Source organism: Myxine glutinosa, chromosome 4, assembly GCF_964187855.1.
Source record: "Myxine glutinosa chromosome 4, kmMyxGlut1.1, whole genome shotgun sequence".
NCBI lineage: Eukaryota > Metazoa > Chordata > Myxini > Myxiniformes > Myxinidae > Myxine > Myxine glutinosa.
This window is the reverse complement of record NC_136264.1, coordinates 7596046-7611908: the sequence shown is the minus strand read 5'-3', so window position 1 is coordinate 7611908 and position 15863 is coordinate 7596046. Positions and strand designations below refer to the sequence as shown.

Sequence of the window (15863 nt, the reverse complement as noted above, 5' to 3'; positions counted from 1 at the left end):
AAGAACTGAACCTTGGGGGACACCTTGGGGGAGGGGAGCAGTGGGGGATTTGCAGTTATTGATGGAGATGAATTGGCATCTGTCAGAGAGGTATGATTTGATCCTAGAGAGGGCAGTGCCGGTAATGTTAAAGGTGGTTTCAAGTCGAGTGAGGAGGATGGTGTGATTGATGGTGTCAAAGGCGGCGCTGAGGTCGAGGAGGATGAGAATGTTGAGGTTGCCAGCGTCGGAGGAGAGGAGAAGGTCGTTGGTGATTTTGAGGAAAGCAGTTTCAGTACTGTGGTTGGAGCGGAATCCGGATTGGAATGTTTCATACAGGTTATTGGCAGAGAGGTGATGTTTGAGTTGAGTGGCTACAGCGCGTTCCAAAACTTTTGACAGAAAGGGTAGGTTGGAGATGGGTCTGAAGTTGTTTAGGGTGTCAGGGTTGAGTCCAGGTTTTTTCAGAATGGGGGTAACAACAGCAATTTTGAGGGATGTTGGGACGATGCCTGTAGACAGGGAGGAGTTTATTGTTGCAGTGATAAGTGGAGAGAGAGCAGGAAGGGAGGCCTTGACAAAGCTGGAGGGGATGGGGTCAAGAGTGCAGGTGGCAGTTTTCATTCCTATGAGGAGTACAGAGAGGTCAGTACGGGAGACTGGGGCAAATTGAGACAGGGGTTGGCAGGATAAGGGGGGGCAGGTGGTTTGAGGGGGAGCGGGTGCGGTGGTGGTTAAGCTGTTGTAGATGTTGTCAATTTTGCATTGGAAGATGTGAAAGGAAGGAGATGCAGTTGTCTACTGTGAATGACTGGGTGGTGGTGTTCATGGGGCTGAGGAGCTTGTTTATTGTAGAGAAGAGTGCTTTTGGGTTTCCAGAGCCAGAGTGGATAACTTGAGAGTAGTAGGCGGAGTGGGCGCGGGAGAGGGCATCTTTGTAGTGCTGTAGGTGGTCCTTGTAGGCTTGGGAGTGAATTGTGAGACCTGTTTTATTGCGGAGTCTTTCAAGTTGGCGAGCACGAGTTTTCATCAGGCGGAGTTCAGAGGTAAACCAGGGAGCAGAATGGGTGAAAGAAACTGTTTTGGTTTTCATAGGCGCAAGCTGGTCAAGGCAGGAGGAGAGAGTGTGGTTGTAGTAGTCAGTGAGGTCAGAAGGGGTGTGGAGGTCAACGAAGGGAGAAGTGGACATTTTTTCAGAGAGGGTGGATGAGAATGAGGTAGGTGAAAGAGTGTTTAGCTTACGGAAGTTGATAGTGCGATAATGCCTTGGTGCTGGGGTGGGGATGTTGATGTTCATAGTGATGGCTAAGTGGTCAGAGAGGGTGAGGTCGGAGCCAGAGAGATGGTGCAAAATTAATCCAGTAGAGCAGACAAGGTCCAGAATGTGCCCACGGTTATGGGTAGGAAAGTTGACATGTTGAGTGAGGTTAAAGCAGGTGAGTAAATCAGTGAAGTCAGTGGTTATTGTGGAGTCAGTGGAGTCCATGTGGATATTGAAATCACCGAGGAGGAGGATTGAGGGGGAGAGGGAACAGAGCTGGGTCAGAAAGTAGGAGAAGTCAGACAGGAATGATGGGTGTGGTTTGGGACGGCGGTAGACGACAGCCATGACTGACTGTGTGTGACCAGAGAGTTTAAAAGCCAGGTGTTCAAATGATGGAGCAGATGAGATGGAGATGAGGCTGGCCGATGTCCTGTCGGTGAATTACGGCAATTCCACCACCTCGGCCCTCCGAGCGTGGTTTATTGATGTATGAATATCCATTGGGTGTAGTGAGGTTGAGTGAGAAGTAGTCCAGAGGTTGTTGCCAGGTTTCGGTGAGACAGAGAAATTCCAGTTTATTATCCAGAATGTAGTCGTTCAGGGTGAGGCTTTTGTTGTTGAGGGACCGGGTATTGAACAGGGTGAGCTTGATGTTTGTTTGTACGGTGGGGATGAACTCAGGTGATTTAGCCAGGGTTCGCAGACAGGAGGTGCGATCGTGTGCGTTGCTGTGACAAGGTGCGCTGGGACGATGAGTGGGAGTGCGCTGAGCCGACCAGAGTACGGGAATGGAGTGACCTGTTTGTAAGTGAACAAACTTACGACCAGAGCCTCTATGAATATATCTGGGTCGTCGCAGGAGTCCGTGGTATTTGATTGCAGAGATGCATGATGGGGTGGAGTGAGTATTGAGCAGAAGAAGCCTTGCGGCGGAGTACCTCAGAGCCATGCCAGGCAGGAGCGAAGGGACGAGTACGAGACCAAGGTCGAGGAGGCAAAGCGGCAAACGCAGCGTCAAACGACCGCAGCCACAAACCAAGACCACAGCGGCAAACAGCCGCAAACAACGGCCACAAACAACGGGAGCGGGCCTGAGGAAACAGTGGAGGAGCCGGGCAGGCGAAGCCAGGAGCAGAGGGCAGACCCAACGGCCAAAAATCCGCCACGACCACCAGAAAAGCAAACTATGTACAATGACCCAGTCGGAGAAGCGGCGAACAAGTAACGCCAGCGTCCTCTCCAGACCGGACCGGAAGCGGATTTCAATCTTTGGGGGTCTTCCAATTATGAATTGTCAGCGGATGTTTTTGCATGTTTTTCACATGGACAATCGATAATAATAAAAGGCAGAGGGTGTGTGTATGTGTCAGTGTCAGTGTGTGTGTGTGTGTGTGTCAGTGTGTGTGCGTGTGTGTGTGTGTGTGTGTGTGTGTGTGTGTCAGTGTGTGTGCGTGTGTGTGTGTCAGTGTGCGTGTGTGTGTCAGTGTGTGTGTGTGTGTGTGTGTGTGTGTGTGTGTGTGTGTGTGTCAGTGCGTGTGTGTGTGTGTGTGTGTGTGTGTCTGTGTCTGTGTCTGTGTCTGTGTCTGTGTCTGTGTCTGTGTGTGTGTGTGTGTGTGTGTGTGTGTGTGTCAGTGTTGGATACTGCTTTGTTCTAGTCGGAGAGCGCCCAGGGGTATTGCCCCTATTTTTAAAAATCGCTGTATAGTGCTGAAGCATTTGTTCCGATGTGAAAGGTAATATTAAATGATCACGACCCAATTCCTTAGTGGATGTAGTGGATGTAGGGAAGTGTTTTCAGCCCCCACAAAAAAGTAGAAAAAGCAAATTTGATTGCTTAAAAATGCCAACTGGATTAAAACAACACCAGGCAACGCCAGGTACCCCTGCTAGTAAATGAATGAATGAAAGTAAATGAAACGTTAAAAAATGAAATGTATTATGTATAACAAAATCGATGTTTGCATATACCTGTATGTAACGAATGGTTATAGAGAGCAAAAATAGCTCTTTAAACAACTTGTGACCACATTAAACCAAAAAAAGGAGATTTAGGCACAAATAACTTCAATTGTTATGGCTGCCCGCATGCGCCATTTTGAATGTTGCATTTGGAGAATCGGGAAGGATCGCATGCCCCCCAAATAAAATCAAAACAGACAGACTTTCTATGAAGTATTGCATTTGCAGACAAAGTTGAATATACAGCAAACTGAACAAAAAGTTTGAAACAAAAAGTTTGAAACAAAAAGGAAAAGGGTGAATAATGGCCATAAGTAGTGTATAAATCTCGCAGAACTTTATAGTGGGTTGTCTTTTTTATCCAATGTTTAAAAATAGTCATGTATAATAATGAGCTCAAAGTGAATGCCAAACAACACCCGACAACTAGACCTGCATCAAGCAGCAGATTGGTCGTGCCCATGGCAGCTGTCTTTTAACAAACGGAAATGTAGAGTCCTCCATCTTGGTAGTTGTCTTCTTCTTGCATATGACAAATTAGGGCTCACAGATCGAAGTCTAACGTGGATAGCTAAGTGACAGCACTGTCTGTTGTTATGTGAATTACCCTAAATCCTTCATCAAATTCCCATAGGTCACACTCATTCACAATGTGATAAATATTCAGATCCGAGTGACCAGTCACATGTTGGCCTTTTTTGAAATTTGCGGAGGTGGTGCGATGTCCTTCCATGGAGACTGCGGATCCTATTCAGAGCAGATCACCGTTTCTGTGCGAGGTCGAAATCCAGAGGCTTTTTGTTAGCAATGTTGTTGTCTGTCCAGAAATTGCGCCACTTGTCGTTTGTGTCAAATCCCACATCACTCAAAACATATGCAGAGCCCCAAAAAGGTTTGCGTGACTCAAGTCGCGTATTTGTTAGATTCTGCAGGTCTTCATGGATTGGAAGTTCTGGGTTGGCTTTGATGCGATCAAAGTCAACCTCTCTTATCATTCTCGCCTTCCAGCGCATATCAGGGAATGGGATGTTAGACTGCACTGCACGGTTGTTGATTTCAGTGTAGTGTACGTACCGCTGATTATCCACATCAGAGTTTTCAGGACAGTGTCTAAGTGTTTTTGTGGCTGCTCTCTGCCCAAACAAAATATTCCACTGAAGAGTAAACGAGAGCAAGGCTACTAGTGCGAATAGTGTGTGCACTTGATCCCCAGGTGGTGCTCGCTAGTTTCCGGATGATCTTTAACCTGGTCTTAATCTTTCCGGTGACATGTTTTCGGTGTTCGTGGAACGTGAAGCTGTGTTCAAGGGTGACTCCAAGGCACTTGGTGAATGGTTCGTTCTTATGGAGCTTGTCTGCTCTCCAAGTGAAACCCTACATCTTCAATTGCTATGCATAGAAGGACAAATTTTTTTTATGCAAGGTTTAGGCTTGTGGAAGAGCTATGACACAGGACACACCATGACAAAGGGAACAGAATGAGACAGGAGAAATGCCAATAGCAGGGTGAAGGGAGAAGGTCAACGGAGATGGACAAACAAGGGGTGCAGGTAACGCTGAGGGGAAGGGGAAAACGTAAGGGGTGGACAAGATGGATACATAAGCAAAATTTTGGGAGGGGAATGACTTGAGATGGTGGTGAACAGCTGTCTTGAAGACCAGAAGATAAGAATTGAGTTGAAGAGAATGTAGAAGGACGATCCACAGGCAGGGAAAAAGAAGAAAAAGCGTTACGCCTAGGTCCCCCGTCGGTGAAGTGATGTGAGTTGTCAAAGTGGAAGATGCAAGGCGGCCATCTTGGATTTTGACGTGGGGACCCAATTTTCAATAGCGTTCTTCCTTATTCGTAGATACACCCACACACCAGATTAGAAGTTGGTACTTCGCTTATTTTTCAAGATATTTCGCTCACAAGGTTCAGACATATATATAGTGGCGGCCATCTTGGATTTTGACGTGGCGATCCAATTGTCAATAGGGTTCTTCCTTATGCCTAGATACACCCACACACCAGATTAGAAGTTGGGACTTCGCTTATTTTTCAAGATATTCCGCTCACAAGGTTCAGACATACATGGCGGCGGCCATCTTGGATTTTTACGTGGCGACCCAATTTTCAATAGCGTTCTTCCTTATGCGTAGATACACCCACACACCAGATTAGAAGTTGGTACTTCGCTTATTTTTCAAGATATTTCGCTCACAAGGTTCAGACATATATATAGTGGCAGCCATCTTGGATTTTGACGTGGCGACCCAATTGTCAATAGGGTTCTTCCTTATGCCTAGATACACCCACACACCAGATTAGAAGTTGGTACTCGCTTATTTTTCAAGATATTCCGCTCACAAGTTTCAGACATACATGGCGTCAGACATATATGGCGGCGGCCATCTTGGATTTTGACGTGGGTTTTTTTTTTTTTTTTTTTTTTTTTTTTTTTTGTATACTGAATCGAGGCTCGTGAAAGAGCTAACATTTACTTCACAAACAAATCGACCAGACAAACAAAATACACAAAAAGAGGGAGCGGAAGACAAGATGGGGAGAGAGGGGGAAGGACACAAACACAACATTTGAGAGCAGGGACCGAGAGACATGTAGAAGGACGATCCACAGGCAGGGAAAACGAAGAAAAAGCGTTACGCCTAGGTCCCCCATCGGTGAAGTGATGTGAGTTGTCAAAGTGGAAGATGCAAGGCGGCCATCTTGGATTTTGACGTGGGGACCCAATTTTCAATAGTGTTCTTCCTTATGCGTAGATACACCCACACACCAAATTAGAAGTTAGTAGTTCGCTTATTTTTCAAGATATTCCGCTCACAAGGTTCAGACATACATGGCGGCGGGTTGCACCCACACACCAAATTCGAATGCGGTCCTTCGCTTACGCACGCACGCACACACGCACACCCGCATGCACGCACACCCGCACGTACGGACGGACGGACGGACACACGGACGGAGGGGAAAACCATAGTCCCCCTTTCACTCCGCGGTGCGACGGGGGACAATAAATGAGTGGAGGGGAGCAGTGGTTCTGGATTTAGGCAGTGTAACGACAAGGGAGTTGCTGTTGGACTGCGTGCGTCCACTTGGGGGGAACAGAGCATGTAGAAGGCAGAGGATGCAAGACCAGAAATGAGGCAGAAGAATACAGAGAGACCAGTGACCTGACGGCGATGGCGATGTAATAGGCCCATAGACTCACCTTCATCGCGAGAGATTCCAATGATCTTGAAAGCCTTGGTTTCCATGGTGTCAAGCTGAGCAAGATGTGAGGCAGGGGAGCCAGTTTAGAGGAGAGAGCATTACTCCATGAAGCTGCTGTTGAAAGCCTTGTAGGTGCATAGGAGCTCAGGTGTGCCAAGGAAGGACTTCTCTCGATGGAGGATGCCAAATCGGCATCTGGCTTTGCAGGCCAACTTTGAAATGTGGCTTGCCCAAGAGAGATCATGGCTGAAAGTGAGACCCAAGAGTTTGAGTGACTGAATCTCTTTGAGGAGGTTGTTGAGAAAGGAGATGAGAGGGTTTGCGGTAGGGTTCTTTTCGGAGAGAGACAGAGACAGAGACAGAGACAGAGACAGAGACAGAGACAGAGAGAGAGAGAGAGAGAGAGAGAGAGAGAGTCAGGTTCACTATGTTAACAAATATAATTTCGTTCAAAATTTTGGGTGATTAGCAAACCTGTACATTTTTGGAATCATCAGAGCATGGAGAATCCGAAAATCAATGTTGGCATTTGCACAGACACCTGCATGGCGGCAATTTTGGATGTTCAAAATGGCCGCCATAAAATACATATTTTGCGCTATCTCGGTTTCTAGTCAACCTAGAAACATAATTAAATATGCTAATCCAATGTTTTCTGGGTCAAGGAATCCAATAAGTGCCTCAAAATAGTGCTCAGGATTATAGAAAAGCAACAAACAAAGGTAATTGAAAACCATTGTCTTTATGTTTGTGATATAACTGTATTGAAGCACGCGGTGCTACGCGCGCGACTTGCTACCAAGGAGGAAGCGGACAACGCGGTAAGTTTATAGTTCTTTATTCCAAAGAGGTCACTGTAGCACTGGCGCGCTCCGGGCTGCGCGCCCGGTGTATATCCTGAGGCCACGCCTACCCCCCGTGCGTGGCCGCCGCCCACTTGGTGCACGGAATGATGTCATCACGCCAGTGGGCTTTCGCGTACGCCACACGCGCCCCCCCAGAATTCCCGCGCACCTGGAGGGCCAGTTTGCGGGGCAAACGGATGACCCGGCCGAAGCACCCTCTGGCGACCAGCGGCGTCCGGGGTGCAGGGATGCCAGGTGGGATGCCCCCGGCTGTACCCGGGATGGGTGCCGGACCGGGGGGCGGCGTGCCTGCGGTGCTGGGCGGTGCCGGGGGTCCGCCCACAGGGGGGCGGCCCCGACGCGGGGACCGAGCCACCGGCGGTGGGTGGTCCACGTCGAGGTGGGCCGGCTTGAGGCGGTCTATGGAGACCCGGTCAGGAGTGCCGCCGATGTCCAGGGTGAAATGTTTCACCCCGGTCTCCAGCACGCGGAAAGGCCCGTCGTACGGGGGCCGCAGTGGTGTCCGGTGGGCGTCGTGCCGGACGAAGACGTACTCCGCGGTGCTGAGCTCCGGGGCGACGTGTGTAGGAGGGTGCCTGTGGTGCGCCGTCGGCACCAGGGCGAACCTCCGGGCGGTCTCCTGCAGCGCAGAACACTCCTGCGCCGCGGACCAAGGTGCCGTGGGGACGGGGAGGAACTCGCCCGGCACCCGCAGCGGTTGTCCAAAGACCAACTCCGCCGCGGATGCACGCAGGTCCTCCTTGGGCGCCGTCCGGAGGCCCAGCAGGACCCAGGGGAGCCTGTCGACCCAGCCGCCGTCGCGGAGGGTGGCCCGGAGCGCGGCCTTCAACGAGCGGTGGAATCGCTCGCACAGGCCGTTGGCCTGGGGGTGGTAGGCCGTGGTTCGGTGCAGCTGGACCCCGAGCCCCCGCGCGACCGCGGCCCAGAGCTCCGAGGTGAACTGGGGGTCGCGGTCGGACGAGATGTCCGAGGGGGCGCCGAACCGGGCGACCCAGGTGGCGATGAACGCCTGCGCGACGTCTGCTGCCGTCGTCGCCGCCAAAGGCACGGCCTCCGGCTACCGGGTGGTGCGGTCCACCATGGTAAGGACATGGGTGAAACCCCGCGAGGGGGGCAGAGGTCCCACTAGGTCCACGTGCACGTGGTCGAACCGACGTTCCGGCACCGTAGACGGGGCCAAGGGGGCCTGGGTGTGCCGGTGCACCTTCGCACGCTGGCACGCGAGGCACGTCCTGGTCCAACCGCGGATGGCCTTCCGGAGGCCATGCCAGACAAACTTGTCGGCAACCAACCTCTGGGAGGCCTTCGTGCCCGGGTGGGACAGGCCGTGGATGGCGTCAAAAACCTGGCGCTGCCAGCCTGCGGGCACGATGGGGCGAGGCCGCCCGAGGGAGACGTCGCAAATGAGGGCCGTGCCCGCGCCGTCGAAGGGCACCTCAGTGACGCGGAGGCCCGTGACGGCGATCCGCAAGGCCTGGACCCCGGGTTCGGCGGCCTAGTCCGCCGCCATCCGGGCATAGTCGATGCCAAGGTGGACCGCGTAGGCGACGGCCCGGGAAAGGCAGTCGGCCACCGGGTTGTCCTTTCCCGCGACGTGTCGGATGTCCGTCGTGTACTCGGACACGGCCGCGAGGTGACGCTGTAGCCGGGCCGACCACGGCTCGGCGACCTTGCCCATCGTGAAAATCAGCGGCTTGTGGTCGACGAAGGCCGCGAACGCACGGCCCTCGAGCAGATGGCGGAAGTGCCTGACCGCCAGGTGAAGCCCAAGCAACTCGCGGTCGAAGGTACTGTAACGGCGTTCGGGCGGGCGAAGCTGCCGGCTGAGGAACGCCAGCGGTTGCCAAGCACCACGCACCCATTGCTCGTGCACCGCGCCCACCGCATAGTCCGAGGCGTCGGTGGTGAGGGCGATCGGTGCATCGGGCGTCGGATGCGCGAGCATGGTGGCGTTGGCCAAGGCGAGCTTCGCGCCCGAGAACGCCGCGTCCATCTGCTCGGTCCAGGTAACGTCACCTTTGTCTGGCTTCCCTCGAAGGGCCTCGTGTAAGGGGCGCAGGAGCTGGGCGATGCGGGGCAGGAACCGATGGTAAAAGTTTACCATGCCCAGGAACTCCTGGAGCCCCTTGATCGTGCAGGGGCGCGGAAACCCCTTCACCGCCTCCACCTTGGCCGGTAGGGGGATGGCCCCGTGCCTGGTGGCGCGGTGCCCCAAGTCGATTTCAGCGACACCGAACCGGCACTTGGCGGGGTTCACGATCAGGCCGTGCTGGCCCAGACATTCAAAGAGCATGCGGAGGTGACGAAGGTGCTCTTCGTGGGACGCGCTGGCGACGAGGATGTCGTCTAGGTAGACGTACAAAAACTCCAAGCCGCGCAAGACGCTGTCCATGAGGCGCTGGAACGCCTGAGCCGCATTTTTCAGACCGAAGGGCATCCGAAGAAATTCGAAAAGCCCGAATGGCGTGATGACAGCCGTCTTCGGGATGTCCTCCGGCCTGACAGGGACCTGATGGTAGCCGCGTACGAGGTCCACCTTTGAAAAGAAGGACATCCCCGCCAACCGGGCGGACAAGTCCTGGATGTGGGGGAAGGGGTCGCGGTCGGGGGTGGTGGCATCGTTGAGGCGCCGGTAGTCCCCGCACGGTCGACATCCCCCGCCGGGCTTGGGCACGATGTGGAGCGGGGACGCCCACGCGCTCTCGGAGCGCCGCACGATGCCGAGCCGCTCCAGCGTAGCCAACTCCGCTTTAGCTACGGCGAGCTTCGTCGGCTCGAGGCGGCGTGCCCGGGCATAGACCGGTGGCCCGGCGGTGGGGATGTGATGTTCCACCCCGTGCTTGATGGTCCCCGCCAAGAAGGTGGGCCGCGTGAGGGCCGGGAAACCCACGAGGAGGCGGGCGAATTCGTCCGCTGCCGGAAGCGTACAGATGAACCTGGCCGGAACGGAACCGCTCAGCAAGCCGCTCGGCGAGCCGCTCGGTGAGCCGCTCTGTGAGCTGCTCAATGAGGCGGGCAGCGCACACGCGAGCGAGCTGAACGTCTCAGCCTGGACAAGCCTTCTGCGCTTTACATCGACCAGTAATCCATTAGCACATAAGAAGTCCGCGCCGAGCAGTGCCATGGGCACGTCGGCCGTAACGAACGACCAACGGAAAACCTGACCTCCGAACCGCAGGGAGAGACAACGTTTTCCGTACGTGCGTATAGACGTACCATTGGCCGCAAGCAACGCGGGACCTCGGCCCGCGGTGTGCTTGTCGGACGTACCGGCAGGAACGACACTCACCTGCGCCCCCGTGTCACACAGGTAACGGCGCCCGGACAAGGCGTCCGTTATATACAGAAGGCTGTTTGAATTGCCGATGCTCACCGTTGCCACCGAGCGCCGGCTCGCCCGTTTCCCGACCTGCCGAATGAGCACGGTGGGCGACACTGCCGAGCCTCGTGGCCGAACTTGGCGTGGAAGAAACACCAGGCGGGCAGCTGCGGCGTCGGAGGCCGCGGTTTTCATCGCGGCGGCGGCGGTAGTGGTGGGCGGGGCGTGACGGCGGACACGAGGTGCGGTGCATCGGGGAAAGCCTCGGGAGCCTCGGGAGCGGCAACCGCGCCAAGACTCGCCTGCGTGTCCAAAGCATTTGTCGGCCTCAGCAGCGAGCGCACGGGGTTCCGTTAACGCGGAACCAGCCAAAGCGAGGAGGACTCGTGCTGGCAGCTGGCGTCGAAACAACGCCCGGATTAGAGCGTTCGGGGTTTCGTCGCCCGTGAGCGCCAGCATATGGTCCATACGGACCGACGGTCGCGTGTCCCCGATCTCGGGGAGGTCCAAGAGGCGATCGGCCCGTGCGTCCACCGTAAGGCCGAACGTGGCGAGGAGGAGACGCTTGACCGCCTCGTACTTGCCGTCGGCAGGTGGATCCCTTCGGACCGATACGACGCGGGTGGCCGTGCCGGGCCCGAGGGCGGCGACCACGTGGCAGTACATGGTCTCGTCCACCGTGATGCCTCGAAGTCGGAACTGGGCTTCCGCCTGCAGGAACCAAACTTCGGCTTGTGACTCCCAGAATTCGGGGAGCTTGATGGAGACCGCGTTGGTAGCCATTGTTGCGGCGGTTTCGGGTAGTCAGCGACGGCTGACTCGAATGTCGGAGGTCACCAATGAAGCACGCGGTGCTACACGCGCAACTTGCTACCAAGGAGGAAGCGGACAACGCGGTAAGTTTATAGTTCTTTATTCCAAAGAGGTCACTGTCGCACTGGCGCGCTCCGGGCTGCGCGCCCGGTGTATATCCTGAGGCCACGCCTACCCCTCGGGCATGGCCGCCGCCCACTTGGTGCGCGGAATTATCTCACCACGCCAGTGGGCTTTCGTGTATGCCACAGTATTACATAATACAAGATATTGCAAGTCCTTTGAAGTTATAGGTATGGGTTTATAAAGCAAAAAAGCAGCCTTGTTAGTAGCAGATTGAACTATAAGTCCTACACACAGGATCTACTAGGTCTATACCATTCAGGAATATGCTCTTACAGATCTTCATCACTATCCTGAGTGTCATCTAGAAAGTCCTAAAAGTGAAGGAAGTGTTAGGATTAGAAGTCTAATGATCCCACCGATTGGTTTTATTGACCCAGAAAACATAGGATTAGCATATTTAAATAAGATTCTAGGTTGACTTGAAGCCGAGATAGCGCAAATTATGTATTTTATGGCGGCCATTTCGGAAATCCAAAATGGCGGCCATGCAGGTGTCTACGCAAATGCCAACATTAATTTTTGGATTCCTCATGCTCTGAAAATTCCAAAAATGTACAGGTTTGCTAATCTCCAAAAATTTTGAATGAAAAAACATAGTGAACCTGACTAAGAGAGAGAGATTTAGTGAGTGAGTGTGGGATTTATCAGGATTGTAAGACATGGTCCAGCTGTTTGACCAGTTTGTGTTTTTGTCAAGGTATGAGGAAAGGGAAAAGGCTGCTGCCTGTCTGTCGGAAGGATGAGGCATGTCACGGAACAGAGCGGAGTCATCAGCAAAGAGATAAAGAGGATTTTCCACAGAGTCAATGAGACCATTGATAAAGTTTAGGAATAATATGGGGCCGAGAACCCTAACTTGGGGTGCACCAGTCTTGACAGGGAGAAGATGAAAGGATTCCGTTGAGAGCCACAGTTTGGCTATGAGAGTGGAGGAAGTCACTAATCCAAGAGTGGAGTTGGCCTTGGATTCCAGAGGTAGACAGTTTGGACAGCAAGGCAAAATGCGAGACTGTATCGAAAGCACGGGATATGTCCAGAGAGACAGCCCTGATCTCATGTCTGATAATGAGGGCTCCATCCATTGTTGGGAGAGTATAAGTAGCATGTCCAAGGTAGAGTGATCTGGTCTGAATCCAAATTGATGATCAGAGATGAGGCTGTTGGAGAAAAGGAATGATTTCATGTTGACTGTGATGATTCCATGGCCTTGCTGATGACTGGAAGCAAGCTTATTGGTCGGTAGTGGAGGGGATCCGTTTTTGCAGTTTTTAATGTAATGTTGTGATGTTGGTTGATTTCCAAGCAGATTGAAGATGACATGTGGTAAATGACAGGGTGAAAAGGGCAAAGAGAGGAAGTGCAAGAGCAGACGCCACCCATTCCATTTGCAGAGTAAGAGTCGAGGGACACCAGAAACATCTCCACCTTCTCAGATGAGAGAGAGAAAGAGAGAAAGAGAGAAAGAGAGAAAGAGAGAAAGAGAGAAAGAGAGAAAGAGAGAAAGAGAGAAAGAGAGAAAGAGAGAAAGAGAGAGAGAGAGAGAGAGAGAGAGAGAGAGAGAGAGAGAGAGAGAGAGAGAGAGAGAGAGAGAGAGAGAGAGAGAGAGAGAGAGAGAGAGAGAGAGAGAGAGAGAGAGACTTTGACTTTTACATCCTTTTATTACAAAAATATCAAAAAGTATATTTTGTAAAACGTATAAATACAACCATTTCACAAAGCATTTCACAAATCAGAGGTAAAAAAACAAGCAAAACCATTTTAAAGGGAACATTTACATGAAGACCATTAGTACATCAAGAAAGGGAACAGGAAAAAAAATAATAAAGTGTTTTGCTCCTCACAAAGAAATCATATCATGCTCGAGGAGTGATCAATCTGTGATCAGCGCACCATTTTGCACAGAGCAAAGCGCATTATTCAATGCCCATATACTTTTGAAGATAAAAACTTTATCCATATATGTATAGAAACAAAATTCTGTTTTAATCCGGGCAAAAACAAGTCCTTTAAAACAGGCCGGGAGGTTATCTGTACATCTTGTAGGATTTTCAATTTGCATTTTCCTCGTGCGATATATTGCTTTCTTTGCCATGGCAACGAGAAAGTTCGCTAGGGCCACTTCTATTTGGTGACAAATTTGGAGACAGACAAAGAGAGAGAGAGACAAAGAGAGAGAGAGACAAAGACAAAGTAAGTTTCTGTGGAAGAATTCCCAGGCTGAGTTAATATCAATGGTGGTAGATATAGGAGATGAGTCCTGAAGCGTGATGGCCGCTTGCAGCTCCTGCCAGTTTTCCTAAGTAGAACTGCCAGACTTGCCAGTGCTGAGGCTGTTCTCTTAGAATTGCCAGAGAAATGTTGACCTTCACTAGCACATGATCAGATGAGCCAATTGGTACAGAGGAGGTCCAAAACACATTGGTGGGGAGGTTGATTATCACCAAATCCAGAAAGGAAAATTTTCCATTGGGAGAAATCCAAGTAGGTGGGAAAATTTACGGATTGAGTCAGTCCCATGGAATCACAGAAGTCCTTTGCAGAAGTGCCATGGCTGGTGAGAGATATACCAACACAGCCAATTGGCATGGTGACACATGAAGTCAACACAGCCAATTGGCATGGTGACACATGAAGTCACCACATATGAGGAAGAGAGAGTTTGGATGAGTGGTTAAAAGTTGGTCCATGTGGTCTGAGAGAGATAGAGAGATATATAGATTGAGTCGTCACTGTTGGGTGGACAGTACAACACAGAGAAACATGAGGTGGGAGCAGAAGGTAAATCACAGCCAGAGGTACTCCTGGTGTTTGGGAGGTGTGAGAGCAGTACACCGAGAGTGAGAAATGGTGTTTTTGATGTAAAGTGCAACTCCGCCACCAGGACAGGTTCAGGTCAATCAAAGCGGAGGAGACAATAACCAGGGAGAGACACTCAGGAGTCAGGGACATCCGGTGGGAGGAAAGATTCTGTTAAACAGATGATGTTTAGTTTAATGGCAGTGGCCTGGACTGAGATATCTGTCAGGTTGCAACGGAGGCCTGGAATATTGCGACTTGCACTGGAAAAGTCTGGCGCAGGTTTCAGCAGAAGACCATGTCGCCATACAGCCCATACCATATAATACGCTGATGAAAGTTCAATTAGCGCAACACAGGTCTTGGGCGTGCGTTGGAACCCATCTCAATGTGGGTAGTAAGTGCAAGTACTTGATCAACACAGCCCTTGCCACGTAGGAAGCCAGCTTGTTCCTTGGGAAGGTCTGGCTCTACCAGTGGAGAGAGCCTGACCAGAAGGACACGCTCAAACAACTTGCATGTTGCACAGAAGAGAGATTTGTGCTGATAGTCAGATGGGTCAGCAATAGGTTTCCCTGGATTATGGATGGCAATGACGTTATTCTCTCTCCAGGTTGATGTTATGACTCCAGTTTTTGGCAGTGGTAAAATTTATTGGCAGTGGTAACAACTTGCAAATGTACGAACTACGACTTGCAAATGTACAAACCAGCACACGGGATCAAACCAAGTTTAACAATGAAACAATCACAGAACAGGAAATGACATACGAGATCTGGTAATGCCAGATCGCCAAGATCTAGCAGCAACACACAACACTAACTGCATTCAATCAAAGGCTACAATTAGTGCAGCATTAAACGGATCTCAAGATATTTAAAAACAGCTTTTCAGAACATACATTGCAATTCATGAAACCCTGTGTTTTAATTCCTTGATAGCTTCTACTCCAAGGTTCATAGGTAAATGTGGACTTGACACAAGGTGAATTAATACTACGGTGATGTGAGACTTGACTTGAGACTTTCCCTCAAAGACTTGAGACTTGCCCTCAAAGACCCGAGACTCACTTGAGACTTGACTTGAGACTTTCCCTTTCCATTGACTCCCTTTCCCATTCTACAGCACATGCAGTGGTGTGTGTCGGGATGGTGCTGAGGAGCCGTACGCAGTGACGTGCTGATCCAGCGTTTACATATATATATATACAGTCACGTGAAAAAGTAAGTACACCCCATGTAACGTTTTGACTTTTTCAACATATTTCAACATACAGCTATTTGATCTTCATTTCAACAATATTGATAGATAAAGGTGATATAATATAACAAATATCATGAAACATTTACATTTTGTAGTCCATTGTATAATTTAAATAAACATATATGAAAATTTCACATGTGGAAAAAGTAAGTACACCCTTGGCTCTAACAGGTGTTATTGTCCCCTTTGGCAGAAACAACCTCAAGTAGGTGTTTCTTATAACTGTCTACCAGTCTCTGACATCGACTGGGAGAAATTTTTGCC

The 15863-nt window shown here is 51.2% G+C and overlaps 1 protein-coding gene across 3 annotated transcripts in view; it reads right to left on the bottom strand.

Annotated features, from left to right (window-relative positions):
• The window catches only part of LOC137424369 (mucin-4-like), a 115920-nt gene that overhangs the window by 92995 nt on the left and 7062 nt on the right, over positions 1–15863 (bottom strand). The gene's annotated exons all lie outside the window — the stretch shown is intronic.